The sequence below is a fragment of the Aotus nancymaae genome, unplaced genomic scaffold (assembly GCF_030222135.1).
Source record: "Aotus nancymaae isolate 86718 unplaced genomic scaffold, 86718_ANA_hifiasm-v0.15.2.pri h1tg000016l, whole genome shotgun sequence".
NCBI classification, from domain to species: domain Eukaryota; kingdom Metazoa; phylum Chordata; class Mammalia; order Primates; family Aotidae; genus Aotus; species Aotus nancymaae.
This window is the reverse complement of record NW_026988428.1, coordinates 37,524,414-37,542,096: the sequence shown is the minus strand read 5'-3', so window position 1 is coordinate 37,542,096 and position 17,683 is coordinate 37,524,414. Positions and strand designations below refer to the sequence as shown.

At 51.9% G+C, this 17,683-nt stretch overlaps 1 long non-coding RNA gene across 1 annotated transcript; it reads left to right on the top strand.

Moving 5' to 3' along the window:
• The first annotated feature begins 6,461 nt into the window (after window positions 1-6,461).
• LOC105716007 (uncharacterized) lies at window positions 6,462-17,389 on the top strand. The gene is made up of 4 exons (XR_001107171.2): window positions 6,462-6,683; window positions 7,557-7,672; window positions 12,474-13,109; window positions 16,882-17,389. It is a non-coding gene; the product is annotated as an uncharacterized LOC105716007 (long non-coding RNA).
• Window positions 17,390-17,683: the final 294 nt, after the last annotated feature.

The following is a 17,683-nucleotide window of genomic DNA, read 5'->3' as shown; positions in this document are numbered from 1 at the left end:
GTGAATGGCCCCTTCTTCCACATATCTCCTTCCTCCCAACACCCACCATAATGTGCTGCATACCAAGTAGCTTAGGAAATGCCAGCTTCTCTCTGGTTATCTTCCTTCATGCCTTCATGTCTCAAATTCTGTCCTCTCCTGTAAATGGCTGTCTGTCTCTCTATCCTCTCTTACAAGGCTCTGCTGAATTCCTCTCTTAGCCTTAGGCTGATGGTCCATACCCCTACCATCATCCTTAGAAAGTTAATTTGTTTTATTTTGTTGTAGCAAAGATATTAGATCATCTGAGTTAAATGAGGGCTGTATCATATCTCAAAGTCCTGAGTTTTTATCCATATGGAGCAATACGACTTCTCCAATCGGGACCCACCTGCCTCACTCTTGCTCATATGTCATAATCTACCACAAAGAGCCTCCGACACCATGCTTTTTAGGGTACATTCCTTATCCTCCTTCCCTGGTTCTTTCTATTCCCTCATCTGCCTTGTGATTTCTGTGATAATAAAAGAAAAAAGACCAGGCACCGTGGCTCACACCTGCAATCCCAGCACTTTGAGAGGACAAGGCAGGAGATTGCTTAAGGCCAGGAGTTTAAGAGCAGCCTGGGCAACATAGCAAGACCCCATAGCTACAAAAAATACCCCTCCAAAAAATCAGCCAGTCATGGTGGCATGCACTTGTGATCCCAGCTACTCAGGAGGCTAAGGCAGAAAAATCGCTTAAGCCCAGGAGTTAGAGGCTGCAGTGAGCCGTGATCACACCACTGCACTCCAGCTCCAACAAGAGAGTGAGATCCTATCTCAGAAAAAAAAGAAAAAAACGACAAAGATAAACCAAAAGAATATAATCAAAAATTATTTTCATTAACTTGGAATATACTTTTTAAGGGAAATTGGGTTTTCCACGTGATTTTGCTTAAACTGAGATTGTAATGAGTCTGCCTTCTGGAGACTCACATCTTAACTGATAATAGAGAGCACTGGATGGCAAGAGAAAGTAAACCTAGAATTAAACCTTTGCCACATCTAGTCAATACCGCAGGTGTCCTACACGGATAGGTGTCATCTGGGTTTCCAGTGTTAGGGGTATTGCTGAAAGCGTATTTGTGTGGGGGTGGAGAACAATTTCAGTCTTCAAAAACCTTCGAAATTAAAGAGCTTTAAACATGTTTTGTGATAGAAGGAAACTGCCTCTTGGAGACCAAGCCAGTCCTATTTCAGGCTTCTCCACTAAGCCTTTATCAATCAATAAATATGCCTATCATGTACGTAAAATTGATAGATTCCAAGAGAGAGAACAGAGTCATCAGGTTTCAAGGTTTATTTAGCGCTGGCTCATTTGCAATATACTTGGGACCTGAGACAAGCCTTCCTTCAGTGTTTTAAAGACCACTAGCGGCCACACCCCCCAACATAATTTGGTCATCTTTCCTCCTATAGCTAACCTGCAATTCCCACCTCTGCTTGTTTCTTATATACATTTTTTTTCCTAGCTAGTTGAGCACCTAGGAAAGGAAGAAAACCCTCAAAGTCCTCTCATTATTGTGCACCACCTGATCAAACTAGAGCTGATATTTGGCAAAGCCCACATCAGTGTCCTCCCTTAGTAGATGAACCACAGATAGTTTCAGAAGCTGACGTGACACCGGGTGGTAAAACATGAAGGAGGCAGCAGACCCAGGGGGAAAATCTTCATTCATTCAAGCATGTCTGTACACATACAGGTCTGGGCCCTGTGGGAAAGACAAAGATAAATAAAGCAAGCCCTACACCAGGCCAGAAGGGAAAGGCTGGGAATGGAGGCATGCAAAAAGGAGAGAAGGATGATGGAGGAGGAAGGCTAAGAAATAACCTCCCTTAACTCATCTGTTCCTAGGACCAGCTCTACTGAAGTTTTCTGGCTTGGAGTAGAATGGAATGTAGGCCCCCAAATCACTCCACCCTGTAAACTTACCCACCCTTCTCAGGCCCACAAGGCCTCTGGTCTGCACTCCCCAGTCCAGAGCTCTGCCCTGGCACCAGGGAATGCTCTCTGCTCAAAGCCCTCAAGGGTTCTACACTGGCACCACTCCAGGCCCAGTCTGCTCAGCCTTCTTCCTTTCTGGCTGTCTCAGTTATCTTACCAACTCCGTAACCATGAGGAATCACTTATCCATTATCTTTTTCTGGCCTAGGGGAGAGGGCAGGAAGTGGGGCCCCAGGGAGGCTGGAAGTAGGGGAACTTTTGAAGGGGAGTTAGGAAATGGGACAAACAGTGTGAAGGAGGTGGCATAGCCCAGAATCCAGAAAGAAAGCTGGAGGCAAGCAATGGGAGAAGGCAAGGTGCCCAGTTAATGGAGCTTGGTTGGAGACTGGACAACAGGAAATGGATTTTTTTTTTTTTTTTGAGATGGAGTCTCGCTCTGTTGCCCAGGCTGGAGTGCAGTGGCACGATCTTGGCTTACTACAACCTCTGCCTCCTGGGCTCAATAGATTCTCCTCCCTCAGCCTCCCAAGTAGCTGGGACTATGGGGTACGCCACCACACCTGACTAATTTTTCTATCTTTAGTAGAGATGGGGTTTCTCCATGTTGGCCAGGCTGGTCTCAAACTCCTGACCTCAGGAGATCCGCCTGCCTCAGTCTCCTAAAGTGCTGGGATTATAGGCATTAGTTAGTTACCGGACCCATGCAGGAAATGGATGTTGAAGTAAGCATGTGTGCCAAGGGAGTACTGGGCATGGAAGAGGCCCTGATTGGTTAAAGGAGAGGCTGGGAAGGGGTTGATGCCTTGCCAGTGAAAATATGAGGGCTGGGGCCGGGTGTGGTAGCTCATACCTGTAATCTCAGCACTTTGGGAGGCCAAGGTGGGCAAATCACTTGAGGTCAGGAGTTCAAGACCAGCCTGGCCAACATGGCAAACCCTGGTCTCTACTAAAAATACAAAAATTAGCCAGGTGTGGATTATGCCTATAATCCCAGCTACTAGGGAGGCTGAAACATGAGAATCGCTTGAACCTGGGAAGCGGAGGTTGCAGTGAGCCGAGATTGCACCACCACACTCTAGCCTGGGCAACAGGGGGAGATTCTGTCTCAAAAAATTTAAAAAATAAAATATGAGGGTCAGTCCCAGGTCCAGATAAAGAACCACCACTAAGAAGCCATTTCAACAAGAAGAGAAGCACCAGGCCCCCAACCTCTCTCGAAACACCCCTACTGGGTTCCTCTACCACCGTCCCCCAATTCTCACCCCCTCACCCACATTTTCCCTCACCCCGGAGATAGAATTAAAAGGGAGCTGGTTTAGACTTCACTGTGGGAGATCTCCTAAGAGAGTCATTCAGCATTCACAGCATATGTTAACTGAATACTCATTGATTATTGTGATGGAAGAAATAAAGATGAAAAAGATACAGTCCCTGCCTACAGAGTTTCCTGCTCTCGGGAATGGAGATATTCAAAAAGAAGGGCTTCCAAGACCCAAGGAAGGTATCTCCTCCTTTCCTGATGTCAATCTTCAAATAGACAAGACAGGACTGCCAGAGATGGAACAGGTGGGGTCCGCGTAGAGACTGAGGGCTAAATGGCCAAGCAATCCACTCAAGAAGCCACTGGTCTCCAGGGAAAGGGCACTGCTGCCTTTTCTCGATGGTGCTGCTAATCCTCTAGACACTAAACGAGATGAAAGAAAGACTGGGGTGGAGGCGAGAGAGGGGAGGAGAAGGGTAGAAGCAAGACCACGGGAAGTAGAGTCTATACTAATTATATACTAAGACAGAATATTGGAATCAGAGCAGAGAGAATTGCTCCAGATCTCAGAAAGAACTGCCTACTGAGAAAAACCTAAACATCACATTGACCTTGCTCTAGTGCTTCTCTATTAGACATGGGCCAAGGGCATTAACTGAGCATCTCCTTTGTGCCTGGCATGATGCTGGGTAGTGGATGAGTGGCCCCAGTCAAGACTACAGAGCCAGAATGTCTAGAGGCAAAGGAGACAGGCAGGAATTAGAAGGATGGCTGTCATGACAGAACAGTGGGGGGGCGGGGGCATCTGGGTGTTTGATTTATGTCTGTTCCAACAGTCCTATGCTGTCTTCCCCTGCCTCAAGCTGGGATTTTCCCAGATGTGCATCTGCTTGAGGGAAAGAAGGGCGGCACAGGGGGAGGGTCTCCATGTCCTTGCATCTGGTCCCAAGAGCAATCCCTTCTCCTTTCTCCCTCTGCTGTTCACTGCCTGCTGGGTAGAGGGTGGGAGGCTGGGGGAAATGCCAGGGCCCCCAGATAATCATCAGGTAATGAAAAGAACTGGCCCAGGGCTGGGGGGAATGCAGAGGATGCCGAGTTGGGGCTGTAAATCTCCCAGGGAGAAGGGGATACAGAATGGGGGGCCCTGACAGTTGGACCCCATCCAGGTGATTTCACATGAAGTATCTGAACCTTGAGGGGTGGGAGGCGGAAGATGAGAAGCAGGTAGGGGTGTGAACCAGAGAGAGGAGAAGACGCTGAAAGAGACAGGGAGAAGAGAAGCAAAAAGGAGAGATGGAAGGGAGGGCAAGAGATGGGAACGGCGATGGGGAGGCAGCCAAATGAGACAGATGGGAGGGGAGGTGGATGGAGAGCCTAAAAGGCACACACAGTGGAACTCATAAAGACGTGATGGTATGAGAGACTCTCCGAGGCTGAGGGAGAGAAGCAGGGAGGGAGAGAGAAGGGCTGATGGCAGATGCAGTCCTAGAAAAACTCAGACCAAAAAATATGTGGAGTCAAGGCGATAGACGGAACGGCCAACAGACAGACGGACAGACAGGCCCGACAGAGATGAGGGTGACAGAGGCAAAGAAGGAACAAAGAAAACAGGGTTGCAGTGAAGAGGGGGGAGGGAGCGAGACAAAGAGAGAGAGGAGGCGAGTGTAGAGCAGGCGGAGGGAGTGAGGCCAGGGAGGGGGATATATATTTTCTTTATGATCCTCTTCAATCTCACTCAGCTCACTGCTGAGCTGCTTCCCCTCTCAGGTGCTGCTCGGTGGCGGATGTGCCCAGAAAGCTGATAGGGTGAGGCTGCTGCCATAGCCCCTGGGCTCTCTCCCAGAGCCAACCTGGGGGGCTCACAGAGACTCCTACAGGGACACGACAACCCAACCTGCCTTCCTGTCCCCAAAATGCTGCAGTCCAGAGAGGCCCAAAGCCCAGCTCCAAATTTTTCAGAGCTAATGCAGCCTGGCACAACCAGTACACGGGGAAGTGACCCAGGGGAGGAAGAGAAATAGAGGCTGGCAGGCAAGGGAGGCAAGTTCTGGGGACAGTGCTGGGGACGGTCTTTGGTCAGAGGTCATGGGGAGAAGCGTAAAGAGAGGTACGTACTGAGGAGAGGTCTGCATTTGAGAAGGAAATCAGCAGCACGCAAAGGATAAGGGAGATGAGACACCAGTGACTGCCCGTTACTTTGGGGTCAACAATTTAGACACCTTCTGAGAAGCCATGGCAGATGCCTTCAAGCAACTCTCTACTAACAGACCCCACAAATACATACATAAAACCCATGAAAGGAGAAACCGAGGCATAGAGATCCTGAGACCAGTGTATGTGCATGAAGCTAGGTTTTCAGGCACCAGAGATGTAGTAACCAGACAAGTTTCTGAAGACCTAAGACTTAACATGGCAACCTGGACCTGCCTTTCTTCCCAAGGCTTTCCTGAGGTTGAGGAAGTAGCTGAGCTCTGCAAAGACCAGCTTCCCAGCTCTTCTCAGGGCCGAGGAAGACCCTAAGAACATTAACTCAGGTCATCTGAAGGGAAATTATCCCCACTGCTTCCCTGCCAGCCTCATGCAAGGTCCAAGAGGCCAGATGTCCCAGGATAGGCAGAGCCTAAGGAGTCTGCTTAGCAGCAGGAGGGACTATGTAACAGCTTATTCAGGCCTCCCAGATGTAAATTCAAAGACTGAGATCACCTACCTCTTCCTACACCCATCCTAAAGGGGTATGGGTAGAAGGCCAGGGGACAGGCTCAGAAGGACTTCACAACCCAAGAGAAAAGGAGGACCCAACCCCGGCTCCCAGGCAACACCTAGGTTAGTCAGTAGCTAAAAGACCCCCGCAAGGCAGCTGTAGATCTGCTCCTCGACTGGGTCTCTCAAGCCGGCAACCAGGAAGCGCTGCAATACCAGAGGGGGCCGCTAGGGAGTGCTCGCCAACAGCCAGGCTCCAGAAAGGCAGGAGCCGGCCGAGCCGAAAAGACCGGAAGGCAATCGATCTGAGTCGCCCTGGCAACCGGGCTGAGCCCGAGACAGACAGCACGTCGATAATGAAATCATCGTTAAATGACTTCAAGCCCTAATTAATAATCCAGGCCAACCGAGGCCATGCCTGACTGGGGTCGGAGGAGGGGATGTCATTGTTGGGGGAGCACTGGAAGCTTCTGGACAATTAATCAATTAATCCACTCACTCAATAATTGGCTCCTTTGTCCTCTGCCATGCCCCCTCCCCCACCTCATCCACCTCTGACTGTGGAGAGGGGAAGAAAAGATGTGGGGCTAATAGTTTCCAAGGGCCACAATGCCTCCCTCTCCTCTTCTTTTTTTCCCACACATCTGTTTCCTGAGCCAGCTCACAAAAGCTTCCCTAAGTCAGGACTTGCCTGCGCTCTTCCACAGGACCTACCAAAAAGTGAATATTTCAGGACCTGGAGTCCCCTGCTATCCAGGTACCTCCCCGGATCTCCTGCTCCCTACCTCACTTCCTCCCATCGAATCCCCCCTCCCCAATACACACACACACACACACACACACACTCTGACCCACAGCCCACTCTGAGGAAGGAGCACTAAACAGTGAGCCATGAGAGTTAGCTAAATCCCACCACACCAGCCCACCACTTACATACATAACTTTGGCCAGGTAATCTGCCCTCTCCAAGGCCTCCATTTCCTCATCTGAAACCTGAAGGAGGCCAGGTATGGTGGCTCACGTCTGTGATCCCAGCACTTTGGGAGGCAGAGGCAGGAGGTTCGTTTGAGCCCAGGAGTTCGAGACCCAGCCTGGGCAACATAGCAAGACCCTCATCTCTATTTAAAATAAAATAAAACCTCAAGGGATCCAACTGATTTCCAAGGTTCCTTCCTGTGGCATCATCTGTTATTACAATAATTGAACCTGAATTATTTCAAACACCTCTCTACTCCTTTCCTTTACTTTGGGGAGGTAAGAGGGAGATTGTAAGGACTGCCGGGTTCTCACTTATCAGGTGCTCCATCCCCAAAGAACTCACCTCGACAGCCAGAAAAGGGGATGATAGAAGAGTGTATGGAGGGAAGGCTCCCCAGCCCAACCCCCCTCTGGCCCGTTCTCCTGGCCCTTGCCACCCACCTTGCTTATTGCTCTCCACAACCCCCAGCAGGAAATGAAAAGGGTACAGGAAATTGCACTTTAAATCTCCTAGCTCCTGGCTCCCTCCACCAAGCCAGGGAGCTGGGGGCAGGCTAACTTCACAGACCAGGCTTTCTCTGTTTGTAATTAGTAAGACACTCAGGAGGTGGCGGGGGCGTCCCTGCAAAAAGAGCCGGTCTCACCAAAACAGCTAATCAGGTTATCCAAAAAAGTGATGCTGGGGAAAGCCTATGGGGTTTGGAGAGAAGGAACAACCAGAGGGTCTTGGGCAAGATAAAGACGGCCTGTGAGACGTGGACTGGATAGGTAGGTGGTAGCCTCATTTCTGGGAGAGGTGATTTATAGCGCCACCTGTAGCCAGGAGAAATGGTGTGCAGCCAAAGGTGGGGATGGGCAGGGAGCCTGCAGAGGGGACCCTCCAGAGACGCCCTGCAGAGAGGACCAGGGAGCAAAACCCACCAGGTCCGTCCCACCCCTGTGGACACTTAGGAGGTTAATAAAGTTCAGAATGTTCAGGGCTTACGTGTAATTAAAGCCAGGAGCTGGGTCATTCCATTTCTTCAAGGTCCATCCTTTGCCTTCCCCTCCCCGACAGACACGCATCTTTTACAAAAGACATGAACCAGATCCTGGACTTTAGATAATACCTCCACTAAAGAGGTGGGCTTACTGTCAGCAAAAGAAATGTAGAATAGACTTTAGAAAGGATTTCCTTCGAGTTAGAGTGGGTAAATTCTAGAGCAAATGAAATGATATAGAATCTTCAATAACACATTTCCTAACACACATACACACACACACACCTCAAACAAGAAAAGAAGGCCCTCTCTAGACTGCTATTCTTTTTCTGGGGGATTGACCTCAAGGTGATGTGTCCCACATCATGGGGAAAACAGTCTCTCTAAACATTAGGAAAATAACTCCCATCCCACCCTTCTCTCCAGGAGGAAGATGATTATTTCCCTCCACAGAGCTTGGCAAAGGCCCTGCTCAGGGATCGCACAGCCTGTGGGTAAGAGCCCTGCACACAGCCTGGTGGCTTCTCCCCTAAGTCCTCCCTCTGCTGTTTTACCTTAACCTCTCTGCACCTCAGGTCCCATTCTTTGGACCCAGCCTATGAACCCAGTCCTGGAGAGAGGGAAGAAGTGCAAAGGCAGGAGAGGACAGGGTTCTGCTCTCTGGGATGTGATAAGGAAGACATAAAAGACAAGAAACCGAAGCAGAGAAAAAAAATTGGCATATGTGACAGTAGAGTGTAAACAGATCCTTTTAGTGCTGAAACATAGGCAAAGAAGAGTGAAAGTATGAAGCAAGATCAGAGAGAAGTAAATGCCAGCTTGGAGAGAGTGCAAAGGGGTTGGGAGGAAGGAGGCCGATGTCCGTAGCAGGTATGAAGAGAATAAGCTGGGAAGATATCAAAGAGGAGGAGGATTTTTAAAGCCTAATAAACTTAGACTCAACTGTACACAGTTCTTTTTGCATAAATTTCATTTTATTCTCAATAACAAGCCACAGGAGCAAGTATTAGTGTTGTCATTTTATAGATAATAAAATTAAGACACAGAGAGGTTAAGTAACTTGCCTCAGGTCACAGAGCTGGTAAGTAGCCAGGAATCAAGTTGCTGCATTCTGATGCCAACTCCTGCAGGTTCTGCTCTGGGAAGCAGCCAGTTTCAGAACCTGATTGCCTAGGGAGAGATTAACCCCTATCTCCCCTACCCAGGGCAAAAGACCTGCTTCCTCATGCCCTTTTAGGCCTGTTCTGCTCAGGAGATCTCGATCAAGCTGGTTATCTTGTGTAGGCCTCATCTGTGAAATGGGGAAGTACTATTGAACCCTTTGAAGGTGAGAGTCTAGACTAGATAATTTATTGAAGATTGTTTAGCTTTAAAATGAATAATTCAATCCATGAAAGGAGTGAATAAAGGAGATAGTCAGGAAAGAAGTCTCAAGCTTTCCATCCTCCCATTACCCATCCCCCTCCCCACCTACATCTCCTCTCTCTTTCTATTTGGGAACCTCAGGAGGCCTCTTCCCCACATTTCATAGCCTGAGCAGCTGTCTCCACCTAGCCATGGTTCACTAGCCCATGAAATCCAGACTCATTCATCCTCACACCCCGCGAGGACATATCAGAGCCCAGGAAGTCAGCCTGGCTTCCCAGCATCTTGCCTACCCAGCCCAGGGTCACCGTAGAGCTACAATAGTGGGATATTTTACGTTGCTATCCGATACCTCTATCACCACTGCTACCGTATCACAGGTGTCTTAAGGACACCTCAGCCCAGGCTCTCTGCTACAGTCCAGCAAACCTGTCCCCCAAAGCCCTGCTTCCTCCACCCCTCTGCCTCCTCAATACACATTCCCCAACACACACACACACACACACACACACACGTGCACACCTATGCATTCCTTCCCCATCTGCCTCTGAGGTTCACACTGGCCACCCCTTGCCCTAAGATAGTGCACTTCACTGAGCTCTTAACTTGCTAGTCTTCTCCTTTCTGTTTTGCTGCTCCCTGCTAACCAAATGAATACTATTCTCCCTATCCTCTAGGGACCCTCCTAGACTTCCTTCAGATCTCCCTCCATCCTTTCTTATTTGGTCATTCCCAGTTTCCCCAGTGCCAGACCACAGGGCTTGGTCCAGTTGCTCCTGACCAACTCAACTCATAAGCCTTTGTCGAGGGCATGCCCAGAGCTCCATGCCTCTTGGTTGGTCTTGAGGACCAGCCTCATCTTATCAGTAGCCTAGGAGCTCCCGCAGGGCAGGACCTGTGCTCTCCCTCTGGATCTTCCCTCAGTACCCAGCACCATGGGCAGCACACACAGGGGAAGGTGTGCGACTCACCAATTCTGCTCCTTAGGAGTCAGGAGGGAACCAGGGAAAGAAACTCAAGCAGGGATAGAATTCCAGGCCCACACTTTTCACCTTTCCTTTAGAAACCTCAAAGGACCTGTGTGTGTGTGTGTGTGTGTGTGTGTGACGTATACAGGGGAGAGGACTATGGCAGTATGAGGTTCTAGGAGTCTGGTTCCTGCCTTGATGCAGGAGTCCTGGGGCAGCTGGACTCCCAGATCCACTGCAGCCACCAAGAGGACACAGCGCCGTGATGATGTAGCCCTAAGAGGGCAGCCATGCTGCCGAGGCAGGACTCATGCAGGTGGGAGACCCTGTAGGTTTGAATTCGCTGAGTCCAGTGTGCCAATCCACATGGCTTCCTTTGTTCTGCGGTTCAGTCCAATCCCGGTCCTCCCCCTTGTACCCACTCAGCAGTACTTCCTGCAATCAGAGCCTACCGAATGTACTAGGTTGAACCCTTTGCAATTTCTGACATTCAGTTGTTTGGGGCCTATGAAATCTGTAACTGTGGTTCTTCTTTCCTCAAAACATTTAAAGAAAACTCCAGGGTAGGGAGAGAAGCAGATTGAGGCAAGGCAGAAGGGAAGAGCTAATATTGACTGAGTATGTCCTATGTCCCATGTACCAAGCATGTTACATTATCACGGTGCTAATTCTCACAACATGAAGCCCCTAAACTGATTTCCCACATTTTACAGCTGAGCAAGCTCAGGTTAAGAGGCTACATGCTGAGGCCCAGGGCTGGGATTCAAACTCAGCCACAGACCGACTGCCACCCACAACTAGGTACAACCAGGGAAGTCCTGGCAGAGACCGGTGGCAGGTGGTGTTGGCGGGGGTGGGAAGGGCAGCAAGCAGTGTCTACAGCTTCGCAAAAAGGGAGAGAAGGAAACAAGACAAACTCGACTTCGCCGGCTGAGTCGGTCCAGAAGAGCCCCAATGAGTAGGGTGCGAGAGCAATGCTCAGGGTCGCACCTGAAACCCAAAGGTAGAAGGCCCAAAGGAAGAACCCAGGCAGGAAGAGACATAGGGCGGGTAGGGGCCTGGAAGGCAGCGGCGGCAGCGGGCAGAGCGGGGCGAGCACGGGGGACCTGGGAGGGGAGCCCAAGGTGGGTGTAGGCAGCGCCGGCGGGCAGCGAGGAGCCCGGTTGCAGAGTCTACCACGCTCGGCATCCGAGGCGGGCGGCACCGGGCGGAGAAAGTCCAGGAGAAAGTATGACAACCGTGGGAAGCGGGGGAGGGCGAGCCCCTGTGGAAGAGAGATGGAGACTGCGGCAAAAAGTGGAAAGGAGGGTTACAGGCACCGAGGGAGAGCTGGAGTCAGCCGCAAGGAGAGGGAGCAGGGGAGGAAAAGAGGCGGGAGAAAGACCCTAAAAAGCAAGCTAGACGCTCCAGCCGGCCGCTCTGGTGTGGGGAGGGAGCTTCATCTCAAGGACACTGAAGAAGGCAGATGGATGGTGCAGAAATGCGGGCGCCACGGCCCCGGGCGGGCGGGCACCGGCCCGCTGCCCTCGCCCCTGGACGCGCCGGCTCCGCACCCTGCAGGCCCGGAGCGCACCCCCACCCCCAACCCCAACCCCAACCCCACTCCCGGCCCAGCCCGTGCTCGGCGCTGGCATGAAATTGGCTGCAGCCGTAATGAGTCCGCGCCGCGCGGAGGAGGCTGAGGGCCCGCCAGGGAGCCCTGCGCGCCTCGTTTAGCTTGTTTATTGTTCAGGCCTAATTAAAACGTTCCACCGCGCTGCGTTTACATCCGCCCCCCGCTAATGAATTCTCGGCCGCCGGGCGATTTCGGAAACTGCCGCGGGCCGGAAGTGGGGTGGGAGGCGACGGAGCTGGAGAAGGAGTGAAGGAGAGGACACCCACGCACACCCCCTTCCATGGCCAAAGGAGCCATTAGATATCCGGCGATTGGCCCCGAGGTCCGAATGAGCGCCCCCAGCCCCAGCGCCCCCAACCCCTGCAGACACTGGGAGGTGCGGAGGGCCGAGCAGCAGGGCTCAGAGGAGGGGCGGCGAGAGGGAGGTCAGCAGGGAGTGTCTGTGTGTGTCCTGTGCGTGCGGAGGCCTGTGGGCCAGGAGGGTATTGCGAGTGGGCGCACCTGCTCCGTGCAGCGTGTCTGCGGAGCAGCCTGTGTGCGCCGGAGGGTGTGTGTACACGTGTGTGTCCCCGTCGGTCCGTCTGCCCCCCGCAGGGGGAGTCTGCGCGGGGCGTAGAATGTTCTTGTTTCTCCCACCGTAGCTGTTTGCCGTTTTGCTGTTTTCCTCCTTGTCACGACCTCAGCGAGGGCAGATGGAGTCAGTGGAGGGAGAGAGACAGACGGCAATGCTTGGGTAGCCAGGGCTCCCTACCGGCCCCACTCCTCCTGCAGACAGAAGCACACACACACACACAAAACACACACACTGCCCTTCGCCGCACTTAGCCAAATAAAATACACAAAAAGCAACTGAGCTACCATCGCACATGACCACATGGAAACACACAAATGAACAAACGCACTCAGGCAGAGCCACATGCCAGTCACACACAGATGGGAAGACAAGGGCCTGGGGCTCAAAGCCACATGGCACAAAGCCACCTGGATGCACATGCGCTACACACACACACAGAAAACACATGCAAACTTGAGTACACACCTACCCAGTCAAGTGTGCACACACACTCACACCCTCTACCTGACACATGCCAGTGCATCCTCAGTGGGCCCCAGTTTCTCTCATAGCAAATTCAGATCATACAGCCTGCCTTCAAAACCTGCCCCCTTCCATTCCCCTTCGGGCTGGTTCCTGAATCCAGCTCGTCACTCCAGGCCAGCAAAGCTGTCCCCAGCCTCACTTATGGTTTGCTTACCTGCCTCAGCACCATTAGCCAGAGGCACTCCTGCTCTTCTCCTAATCTAGTCCATGCCCTGTTGGGTTTCTGTTTCCACGCCCCTCCTCCCAGCAGCCTTCCCTGATGAACTACCTGGCTTGGATTCTGAATTTGCCCTAGTCATTTGCACTTGTTGATCTTTGCTGTGGTGAATGTCAGAGGTAACTTTGCACCTGTAAACATAACGTTGGCAGGGAGGAGGACTGTAAGATCCCCAAGGGCAGGACCACTGTGACCAAATATTTCCGTCAGATGCCAGGCCTCATCCCTCCAGTGCCAGGCTGCAAACGCTCCTGGGAGCACAACTGCCCAGTTTTGACAGACGCAAAAATGAAATTGGCCCTCAAGCAGGGGGAGTCTGCGCCGGGCGTGCAATGTTCCTGTTTCTCCCACCGTAGCTGTTTGCCGTTTTGCTGTTTTCCTCCAGCAAAAAGATCCTCCAGTAGAAGATTTCCTTCTGTCATATCCTGCAAGTTTCCCCTTCAGGGTGGCCTTTCAGAGCCACTTTGGGGGAGGGCACACTTCCTCTGTGTCTTCCCATTTCCACCTTCCTTTTAACTGGAAATACTGCTCCCCAGCTGGGGAATTACCTGATTCTCCAGCCTTGATTCCTAACACCTAGCTGTTTTCAGGAATTAGATCTACCCCTAAAGGATACAAATTTGCCTCAGGTGCAGTTGCTCAGAGCTGTACTGCAAGCTCTAAAGGTGATCCCCAAAGAGAAATTGCAGGAATGACCCAGGCAACTACAGCAGCAGCTGAAACCTGCTATGTTGAAGGAGACGGCCAGCATCAGAATAGGTTCTTTGTACTTAAAGAAAATAACAAGGACATCCTTAAAAAAAAAGAAAAAGAAAAACTCATTGACTGACTGCCTCCCCAGCTCACTGCAGGGTTGTTTCATCAGGTAAACATGATGCTGGGTGGATTCCAGCCCAGCAACTCTGGGTAGATAGGTGCCCTGCCTGCTTTCTCTCCCCGTCTCCCCTTAGTCCACCTGCCTCTCAACAGCCCCCTCTCTCTCCATGCCCCTCTCACCTTCCTGCAGTTACAGGCACTGCTCCCTGTCCTTTATACACACCCACACACACACTTCTTGCCTCCATCTTATTTCTTGCCTCATATTTCTCTCTCTGTCTTTCTCTGACTGTCCTCCGCCAATTTCTCTACTCCCTTTTTCAATATCGTTTCCTCTCCCTCTGATCTCTGCTGGGCCTCTGCCATTCTTTTTCTTTCTCGGTCTTTCTCTAACTTCCATCTTTCTTCTGTTCTCTCCTCCACACCCCACCATAGTTGCTGCAAGCGGTCCCTGCAGAGGGAGGTGTGTGGCTGTGTGGTTCAGCACTAGGCAACTCTGGCATTTTGAAGAGCTTGGGATTGCCGTGTTCCTGCTCACCCACATGCAACACACACGTATGGGCCTCCCCTCTCACCTGAGTCCCAGGCCCTGGAAGGCCAGCAGAGCCCTGAACCCAGAGTCCCCATCTCACCCTCTGCAACCTCCACCTGACCCTCCTTACTGTCTCCCCTCCCCACCTTCACTCTGGTTTCCTCTTTCCTTGGAAACCCATCTTCTCCCTCCCCTTCTCTGCCTCCATCAGTCTACTGATACACTTCTGGTATATTCTCAGCCCGGGCCCTAGGTCAGTGTATCTTTGGCTCGGGATACATGGCTTTCAGTTTCTCCCTGGGCCTGGGTCCCTCTCAGTCAGTGTCTGTGGCTGGTTTCTGGATGGCTCTGTCCCTGTGTGAATTTCCAATCTTTCTGTCTGCTCTTGGATGCTCCTGTGTATTGGCTCTCTCTGGTCTCTAGATCTGTCTCTCCTCTGTCGTCCCCTTTCCATGTGGCAGTGTCTCTGCTCACTCTGTCTCTCTTCATCTCCAGAGCGCTGGGACCCACTCTGCCTCATTGGTCCCACTCTGTCCGCCTTGGCTTTAATTTACTGGGTCTTTCTGTCCCTGTCTGTATGTCCATCTCCTCACTTCTCTGCCTCTTCGCCTGCTCCGCAGGGATGGGGATGGAGTGGGGGAGCTGGCGCGGAGGGCTTGGAGAGGGAAGGAGGCGGGCGGCCCTTTGTGTGGAAGATTGACGGCCGCGCGGCGCAGCCTCCGCAGCGCTGATTAGGATGCAGCTCGGGCTCCGACTGCAGCATTCTCCTCCTCACCGAACATTCTCCACACTCCAAATTGAGGTCCCCTCCCTGCCTGCTCCGCTGGCCTCTCAGGATAGTATGGCTTACCCCTGCCCCCAACCCAGTTCCCCTGCTGGGAGCCACCGGAAATTCTGGGAGGGCACCCGAGGGCCCCCTCTCCCACCCAGTTACCTCCAAGTCTTGTATATTCTGAGAGAAGGAATGAGGAGAGGTGGGAAGCCGACTGGAGGAGCTTTACTGGAAGAGGGTGTGGGAAGGTGAGAAACTGCTTGGGGGCGTCGTGTCTGCATTCCCAGCCCAGCAGCACCTTGACCCCTCAGCCGCACACGGAGCAACAAGTGCAGGGAGGAGATGTGCAGGTCTCAACACACAGGAAGGGGCAGGAAATACGTGGCATGCCTCTTTTATCCCCTCGTAGCACCTACAGACCTGCGCTGTACATAGTAAGTCCTCAGAAAAATTGTCAGCTCCTGTTTTATCAGTTCTCCCAAAATCAGTGCCTAAATCAGGGAACTCAAATCTTTTAAATATGCCTCCTGACCCACCAGCAGCAGCAACTCAGTATCTGGCCCCTGGACAATATCCCGGCCACACCTTCCAAGCACCTCAGTGATCATCAGATCTCAGCTCCAAATCCCAGTCATTCCAGCCAAGGCTCCTCCAGTATCTGCCTTCTGTCCCTGCCCCTTCCTCTTCCTCTTCCTCTCCCTCCCTTGCCCATCCCCATGCAGCTTGGCCCACTGGGTTTCTCCCCCAAAGTCAGGCAATCACTAATGAGCACTGAGTGCAGGGAGGGAAGGGCCAAGGGCAGCCTGGTGGGTGGGAGGGGATTCCAGAGCTAGCAAATAACGAGCCGTGTCAGCATCTGTCAAATATGCCATCTCCCTCCATCATCCCTGCCTCCTGCCTCCTGGTTCCTGCCAATTCATCTCCCTGCCGACACTGACGGACTGCGCTCAGGTGCAACTGCCAAGAAGCCCAGACGCACAATGCCTGGTCTGCTCCAGACCCATTTTCTCCAGGAATGTCACCAGACCGTGATTTTAAAACAGCCACCCTAGGAATATAGGGTTGTAGATGAAACCCAAAGAGGAAGAAGAGAAATTGCCCTCTGTCCAATTTCAACCCCTTGTTCCAAAGCCAGAAGTTAAAACTCCAGGCAAAGGTGTAGAGTGTTAAATCTCCAGAAGACCTTCCCTGCTTTGAAGAGGCTATAGATGCCTCCAACACTAGGGAAACAGATGGGGGAAAGCTGCGGTTAGAAACCCAAGATCGGCCGGGCGCGGTGGCTCACGCCTGTAATCCCAGCACTTTGGGAGGCCGAGGCAGGTGGATCACGAGGTCAAGAGATCGAGACCATCCTGGTCAACATGGTGAAACCCCGTCTCTACTAAAAATACAAAAAATTAGCTGGGCATGGTGGCGCGTGCCTGTAATCCCAGCTACTCGGGAGGCTGAGGCAGGAGAATTGCCTGAACCCAGGAGGCGGAGGTTGCGGTGAGCCGAGATCACACCATTGCACTCCAGCCTGGGTAACAAGAGCGAAACTCCGTCTCAAAAAAAAAAAAAAAAAAAGAAAGAAACCCAAAATCGCTACTTGTAATATACGCTATTTCCACCAGGGGGCAAGGAACGCGGCTCTGCGGAGGAGCAGAATCTTAGCAGCGACCTGCGAAGGGCTCAGCGGCCACAGGAGGGCGGCAGAGAACAGAGTTCCCTGCAGATCCAGACGTGGACCCTGGATGCTGTCTGGAATCCAGGCAAGGCCAAGCTGGGCTGCCCTAGGCTGGGGGCATCTTCAGCTGAGCAAGAACCCATGAATTTCTGAACTCAGGAATACTTGCAACCCTTCTCAAGCTCTCTAGTCCCTGAAATGCCATCACCCTCCCCAGCCTCCCTTCAATTTCTCATTCTCCTAGCACTGGGGCTGCTGGCACAGAAGGAGCCTGTAGCTTTTCCTTCATGGTATAGCAGATGACACCCACTCTCCTCTGTGACATTCCCTAGGGTCCCAGCTGATAACTGGAGCCAGAACTAGAATCCATGACTTCTTGGTTCTCAGCACAGGGGTCTTCCCATTCTGTCAGCTGCAGCTCCTGAAATAGAACCATGCCCAACAGGCCACAACCAGACATCATCTCAAATCCGTGGCTTAAACAATCCATGCCAAAGCTACACTGTTCCGCATGTTTACGTGTGTAACTGGCGCATACAAGACTGTTAACTCAGGACACAGACGTGTGCTGTAGCCGCCTGGCTGTACACCCCTCATCCTCAGGTACTTGGCCTTCTGTCCCTTCTCTTCCTACTTTCTGAACTGCAAAAGAAGCTTCTCTTCTTTATAATTTGGGCTTTTCATGGTAGTTCCAGAAGCTCCTCAAAGCTGTAGACACAGAAGCGTTTTCCCAGCTCTAGCCTTGGTCC